Below are 8,247 nucleotides of genomic sequence, written 5' to 3' on the forward strand. Positions count from 1 at the left end.
CCTGTCGATTCTTAATGAAATCAGCAAACAATCAACGCTACTGAGCAACAAAAAGAGAACAAAAATGCTCCGCAAATATAACATCACAGAAAAAAATTTGCCGGAGATAAAAGAAAAGCTGAAGCAAGATATCCTTGCCAAAGCTCAAAGGATCCGCCGGTACGAGAAACGCCAACGCTTCTTTGAACAGAACAAAAAGTTCAACTCCAACCCCAAAAAGTTCCACCAAGAACTGGGCAAAAATAAAATAGAAGTCACTGCAGCACCAACGGCAGAAGAATTGGAAGAACTCTGGAGAAAAATATGGTCGGCGAACGAACAGCCAACAAAAAGGAGTATCAAAATAACAAACTCGGCATCTGAACAACTTTGGACCCCCATGACAACTGAAGAGGTCACCCGGGCACTGCAAAAACTAAGTAACTGGAAGGCACCTGGGCATGACAAGATCCCCAACTTCTGGTTGAAGTATCTAACAGGAATGCACAAAAAGCTGGCTGAAAACTTTAACAGCATACTAGCAGAGCCAGAGACAATGCCTGAATGGCTCACGAAGGGGAAAACCATCTTAATTCCCAAATCAAATGAAACAACAAAACCAGAAAACTACAGACCAATAACCTGCCTCCCTACTATGTTCAAGGCATTTACTGCAGTGATATCGCAAAGGCTGAACAAGCACCTGGACGAAAACAAACTGTTCCCAGAAGAGCAGAAAGGATGCCGCAAAGGCTCATGTGGCTGTAAAATCAACTAATGATTAATAAAGCCGTAACTGAAGACAGCCACAGAAAGAAGAAAGGCCTCAGTATGGCCTGGATTGACTACAAAGAGGCGTTTGATAGCATCCCCCACACATGGATCCTCGAAACACTAGCCATTAACAAAGTAGCACCAACAATCATAAAATTCATAGAGCACTCTATGAATAAATGGCAAACAGTCCTACACCTCCAAACAAAAGAGGGACTCATGAAAACCAAAGACATCCCCATTAGAAGAGGAATATTCCAGGGAGACACGCTCTCTCCACTCCTTTTCTGCTTGGCACTGTCACCTCTATCTGATATGCTAAATAGAACTGGATGCGGATATAAATGTTACGGCAAAGCGATCAGCCACCTTTTATATATGGATGACCTAAAACTATACGCTGCAAATGACAAACAGCTGGAAACACTATTAAAGACAGTTCATGGATTTACCAAAGAAATAGATATGAATTTGGATTAGAAAAATGCGCCAAAGTAACCATGAAAAGAGGAAAACTAGTTAAGAGTATCAACATCACACTAGATAAATCCAATGAAATAAAAGAATTAGACCAAAGCCAAACTTACAAATACTTAGGAATCCATGAACTAGATAAGACACAACACACACAAATGAAAGAGAAAATAAAAAAAGAATATTATAGACGAGTTAGATCAATACTAAAAACAGAGCTCAATGCTAAAAACAAGATAATAGGTATCAACACTTTAGCTGTCCCAGTTATAATTTACAGCTACAATATCCTTAACTGGACACGAAATGAACTGTCCAAAATAGATAGGAAAACAAGAAAAATACTGACAGTATCTAGGATGCATCACCCAAAATCTGACATAGAAAGACTATATATACAACGTATAGAAGGTGGTAGAGGCCTTATACAGCTGGAAATCTACTATAAAATAACCACCATAGGACTGCAAAAATACATACTTCAGAAGGAAGGAAAACTGATCCAGATAGCAGCAAAACTCGAGCAAAACAAAAAACTGTTCTCAGTATTTAAGGAAGCTGACAAATACAAACAAGAAATCATACCACCTAATAAACACAAAGAAGAAGAAGATGATGAAGAAACAACAAAAGCTATAAAACAAATGAAATCCCAACTAAAAATAGAACAGCAACGAGCCATGATAAAACGATGGCAAGAAAAACCCCTTCATGGTAAATACTGCACTAAACTAAACGCAAAAGAAATAGAGAAAGAAAATTCCCAGCAATGGTTGAGAAGCTCAGGATTCAAAGCAGAAACAGAGGGATTTTTAATTGCAGCACAAGACCAAAGCCTCCCCACCAGAAATTACCAAAAACATGTAATGAAAAGAAATATTACAAGTAACTGCAGAATATGTGGAGATGGACAAGAAACAATAAATCATATTATCTCTAGCTGCCCAGTCCTGGCTAAGAAGGAATATATTCACAGACATGACAGAGTTGGAACCTACATACATTGGAAGCTATGCCAACATTATGGAATAACAACAGAAAAGGTATAGGCACACACCAGAACAGGTCACAGAAAACGAGAAAGCAACCATACTCTGGGATATGCCGATACACACAGATAGAGAAATTAAGGCCAACAGACCAGATATAGTTGTCAGAGATCATGAAGAAAAATATGCTTTCTAATTGATGTATCAATACCGGCAGATGACAACGTGTCTCTAAAAGAAATGGAGAAACTCTCAAAATACAAAGAACTGGAAATAGAGGTAACTAGAATGTGGAACCTGAAAACAGAAACAATTCCTATCATAGTAGGTGCATTAGCCATGATAAAAAAATACTCAGACAAATACATAACAAAAACACCAGGACTTACAAACACATATAACATACATAAAATTGCACTACTAGGCACTGGACACATCCTACGCAGAACACTTTCCATACAATAACCATCAGAGCATCACAACAAATCACAGCACATACCCAAGGCACACAGAGCTGCGCTCGGTAGTGAAGTGAAAGCACGCTATAAAAATAAAACTACTGAATAATAATAATAATAATAATAATAATAATAATAATAATAATAATAATAATAACAACAACAGCAGCAACAGCAACAACAACATCAATAATAATAATAATAATGATAATAATGAGGATAATAATAATAATAATAATGATACAATAATAATAAAGATAATTATGATAATAATAATAATAATAATAATAATAATAATAATAATAATAATAATCAATTCTTTTTTATTGGCCACAAGGGCTGACACGCATGATTACATAAAGGGACAAGACAGGACGAAAGGTTACAAAGGGTTTTGTCCGTTTGTTAAAAAAATCCGTGTAAAAATACATTAACAATTATGATAAAACAATGAAAACTCCCAAAAGGAGGAGACGTTTCGAAAGGTTCCTGGTGGAAAAAACCCTATAAAAGCCAACGGGAGCCTGGTCAAGAAAAAGGGGGTGTAGAGAGTCCCCTTTCTTCTCCTTTTACATTACCTTTGTGTAATTACAGGCGAAACCTGAGAACTGGTCCATTTATACTGGCCAGTCTCGCACAATTCACCCACCTTTCATAAAACTTGCTATCGGACAGCACTTTCCTCTCTAACCTCATCTTCCTTTTCAAGTGAAACTTGAAAAAGTTGATGAGGCCTTGACCAAAGAGGAACGTGTCTGTCTTTAGCCCTTTCAAACGAGTCCACCACACGAACTATTTCGCCACAGCCACTAGGCACAAGAAAACGGCCTCGCCCTCCTTGTTAAAGGAGGTCGGCGGGGCAATCTTCACTATGGATTCGGCCGATAGTCGGATCCGTCCTACACGTGACAGTAGCTGTTCGACATAAACCCATATTTCAGCAATACTCGGGCACAGGACGAGTGCGTGCAGAACGGTTTCGTCGTCCTGGCAACACCTCGGGCAGGCCCGGCTGACGGCACTTCCGTGCCGGTAGAGTTTATCTCGAACAGGCAGAGCCCCTCGGTAGCACTGCCAGGCGCGAGACCTCTAGAAATTATCCATTGGCCCCGGCCCAAAAGTCCTCCCGAACAGACCGCTCAGTTCGTCGTCTTCAACGCCTAGAGTTTCCCCGAGAACGTCGTCGCATTTTTCCTCCACTAACCCTCTATAGAACGCTAGAGTGGAGCTGTAACCGACCGCATTGCCCGCCTGGTGGAGGGCGGAGAGGGCTTGACGGCACTCGAGGTGCCAAGCGCCCTTTCTCGGTCTACGTTTGATCCAGGTCTGCAGCTCCGTCAAAGAGACGAGCTGCGGAAAATCGCGTCTGACAAAAGACGACCACACCTGTTCACCGTCTAGGAAGCGCTTGAGATGCCGCAGCCTGAGCGCATGTCTGCGCAACAGCAACCACGGCATTCCAAGGCCTCCGTTCAGCGGTCGTTGACAGCAGATGGATCGCCTGACCAGTGGCACCTGACCCTTCCACAAAAAGTCGAAGAGCAGGCGTACCACCTTGGCCAACCAGCGGTCGGGACAAGGGACGACGGTCAAGCGGTAATAGATGACGGATGCGATGTACGCATTCGCCACCTCCGCTCGACCTTTCAGGGACAGCTTCCTCTCGGCCCATTTCTGGGTGAGACGTGCCACCCTGCTCGTCACCTCTTCCCAGTTCTTATCCACCTGGAGGTCCGGACCGAACCAGACCCCGAGCAGTTTAATGGGTCCGTCTGTCCAGCGCCCTACGACGCTGTTGGACGGCATGGGCTTGCCTCTCCAGGTGCCCAGTTGCAAGCCCACAGACTTTTCCGCGTTAATCTTTGCCCCTGTCACCGCTTCGTACTGGTTTAGCGTCTCGCCAATCAGGCCAATGTGCCTGTGGCTCGACACCACCACGGTGACGTCGTCGGCATAAGCAGACACGCTGTTTCCGCCTCCTAGATCGCGCGGGAAGCCCCTCAAAGCCTCCAACTTGCGCAGTAATGGCTCGAGAGTCAAAATGTACAAGAGGGAGGAGAGAGGGCATCCTTGGCGGACCGAACGCGAGATGTCGAACGGTTCCGAAAGGTGACCGTTCACCCGTATCACCGAGCAGATGTTGCTGTATAAAGCAGCGATCCACCCGCGGAAGACTGGACCGAAGCCGGCTGCCTTGAGGACAGCTGCCAGGTACCGATGGTCGACCCTATCGAAGGCTTTACTCTAATCCAAGTTGATCAAAGCCCCACCCGCACCAGCGTCGTTACCCACCCTCTATCATCGTTTAATGTCCGTTTTCCATGCTAGCATGGGTTGGACAGTTTGACTGAAGTCTGGAGAGCCAGTGGCTGCACCAGGCTCCAATCTGATCTGACAATATTCTACAGCTGGATGCCCTTCCTAACACCAACCATTCTGAGAGTGTAGTGGGTGTTTTTTAGATACAAGAGCCAGTCAGATGGACCTGGCATCGACCACATTCAGAAGACTGGACCGAAGCCGGCTGCCCTGAGGAAGCTTCCAGGTACCGATGGTCGACCCTATCGAAGGCTTTACTCTGATCCAAGTTGATCAAAGCCCCACCCGCGCCAGCGTCCTTACCCACCCTCTCTATGATGTAGCGCATGAGATGGAGGTTGTCGTGTATCGACCTGGTCGGCACGGCGCATATCTGCGTCTTGCCGACCAGCTTGTCCACGACAAGCGCCAATCTCTTGGCTAGCACCTTGGCCAAAATCTTCAACTCTGCATTGAGCAGAGTGATGGGCCGGAAATTCCCTATAACGTCCCCTTGTTTGGGTCCTTCTTTAGCAAAGCCACCACCCCTCGACAGACAAAAGCAGGAATTCTCCCGTTTTGCTGCCAGTTGCAGTAGACGTTTGCCAACAGGTCCGCAAACAAGTCTGGCATTGAAAAGTAAGCTCGTAGGGCAGACCATCCAAACCCGGCGATCTACCTCTCGTGCAACTCTTCATCGCTTCCTGTACTTCCCAGGCAGATATCGGTCCTTCGCAGCACTCTGCCTCGCTGTCCGAGAGTTGCGGCAGTCCGTCCAGGTACACACCGAAGTCTGTACCGTTGGTGTCCGTTCCACCGCTCGTCCCAAACAGTTGAGCAAAGTGCCGCTGAAGCACCGTACACATCTGCTTCGGTTGGTAACTTCGCGCCCGTTCTGGTCCACCAAAGACCGAATGGTTGCTCTGTTGCCTCGCTTCGCCTCCGCCACGCGGGCCCATCGAGCGGCTCTAGTCCCCTCCCCGCTTAGCGAACGTGCCTTAGCTCTGACAACGCAGCCTTCGTGTTTGGCGTCGAAGTGTTGGTCGAGGGCCAACCTTGCCGCCAACACGTCGGTCGCGATGCCAGTGTCAAGAGCCTCGTCTAGTTTCTTAACTAAATCCCGCTCTCTCTTCCTACGTTCAATAGCTACAGTCTTACTATACCTAATCGACTCTACTCTAATTGCTCTCTTGAGGGCAAACCACCAGTTGTTGTTGATGATTGCCCCCGTGAGCGCCCGCTTAACTAGTAAACTAATCCGGTCTCTGTAAGCTTTGCACGCCGTTAACGACGCGTTCAGCTTCCAGTAGCCGGGTCCCTGTCTATGTAGCCTATCTAAGTCGACCGTACAGATCACTAATTTGTGGTCTGTATATTCGACTAGGTGGAATTGTGGACACCCTACGCTGTCCTTATCCGCTGGCCTACAAAACACTCTATCTAAGTACGATCTAGACGACCCGATGCGGTTTGTCCAAGTCCACATTGGCACATTCGGGTTGTCTAGTCGAAACCTGTCGGACAGCTGAAAGCGGCCGAGTAGGTTGGTGAGGCTCTTGCACCCTCCCCCTCTCCTATCAGATGCTCCCCTGCCCACCCGATCGAAACGTTCGTCTAAGACAGCGTTCCAATCCCCAACTAGTACTAGAGTGCGTGACGTTCCCAGGAAAACTTCCAGACGTTTGAAATAATCCGACTGCCCTGCTCCTGTCGGAGCGTAGGCAGCCAGCAGTCTGAAAGCACCGCCGTCACTACCGTCGACGTCGAGGACCACCAACTTACCTTCCGGATCCAAGAAGACTGTCCTTATTTTCAGGTCCAGGCCCTTCCGAAACAACACCGCAGTACCACCACCGCCCGCTCCCGGCCGACACGGAGATAGAAATATCTCGTATCCGCCGAAAAGGGCTGCGAGTTCCTGCGGGTCGGAGAGCCTGGTTTCACTGATGGCTGCTACATCCACATCATGAAACCTCAGGTCGTTTAACAGGTGACCCTGTTTCCAAGGTGACCCGAGGCCTCTCACATTCAAGCAACCGATTCTAAGATTTGCCATGTTTCAAAAGTTAGGGGAAAAAAAAAAGGAGAAAAAAGGCTCTACTTACTTCGTTGTAAACTGTTATGTTTATTTTTATTGTGAGAATGTGTGCTGGTGGTGTGTTGTGTGTAGGTATTATGAAATATGTAATGTTTGTGCTTGTTTTGTTTTTCAAATACTCAACCAGTTCCTGGTTTCTTGTATTCACTGCTGTAATCGTGTCTGTAATTGTGTCTGTGTTTGTTTGTGTCTGTGGTAGTGGCAGTAGTGGTGTCGAAAGTGTTGTTGTTGTTGTTTGTTGTTGTGAGTGTGTGTTGTTGTTGATGTTGTTGTTGATGTTGGGAAGTACTATTTGTTCGTGTTTCCCCTGTAAATCTTTTTGTTTTTTCCTCCTTTTCTTTTTTGGAGGCACTATGTTCCATTCTCCTTTGTTGGAATCAGAGCTCGCACAATCCGAGATCTCTTCATCCGGCAAAGGAATGGTTGAGGGGTCTGCTTCAGTAGCAGGACGAAAAGTTTTTGGTTCCGCCGGTATCGGTGGTGCCGCTGCTCCTGTTACTGTTGATGTCGCTGCTGTCGACCTTCGAGGTACTGGTGTCGGTGTTGGTTTGGTGGTGGTTGTCGGTGTTGGTTTGGTGGTGGTTGTTGTTGGAGGTGGTGTTGTTCGTCTTGGTGCTGGTGTTGGTGATGGTGTTGGTGGTGTGGCAGCCTTTGGTGTTTCTCGCTGTTTTTGTTGTTTCTGTTGTTGTTGCTTGTGTTGTTGTTGTTGTTGTTGTTGTTGTTGTTGTTGTTGTTGTTGTTGTTGTTGTTGCTGCTGCCTCTTGCTGAAAGCCTCCATCCTCTTTTTGTGAATGGGACAGTCCCTCTTTAAGTGGCTTTCGCTGCTGCAGAGAAAACATTTTGGCTTTCGCCCCTCCACAGCAACGTTTAGCCTGGTGCCGTCCGGCAAACTTACGAAATCAGGGACTTTACTTATATTGTCTTGCTGAATTTGCGCAAGAAGCAGCACTCCCATCCCCAACCAGTTTTTCGCCCTCACTCTCCTGACATCTAGAATGGTGGTAGTGTCCTCTATATCATAGAGGACAGCTGCCACCAGCCATGACATATCTAGCTCAGGGGGGGCGAGGTCGATTTTTATTTTTGTTACTCTGGGTCGGAACTAGTAACAAATTCTCAGTTTGCAAGGGCGAAATGGCGTTCGCCCTTGCAAGCTCCTCTGTTGGGAAGCGAACCT

General features: G+C 46.3%; 1 long non-coding RNA gene across 1 annotated transcript in view; it reads left to right on the forward strand.

The window, feature by feature from the left end:
• Window positions 1–5,336, forward strand: part of LOC118765690 — a 12,583-nt gene extending 7,247 nt beyond the window's left edge. Inside the window, exon 3 of the long non-coding RNA XR_005001559.1 lies at window positions 5,325–5,336. This is a non-coding gene — a long non-coding RNA (uncharacterized LOC118765690). The remainder of the gene's footprint in view (window positions 1–5,324) is intronic.
• The last annotated feature ends 2,911 nt before the right edge of the window (window positions 5,337–8,247 follow it).

Source organism: Octopus sinensis, linkage group LG12 (genome assembly GCF_006345805.1).
Source record: "Octopus sinensis linkage group LG12, ASM634580v1, whole genome shotgun sequence".
Lineage (NCBI taxonomy): Eukaryota > Metazoa > Mollusca > Cephalopoda > Octopoda > Octopodidae > Octopus > Octopus sinensis.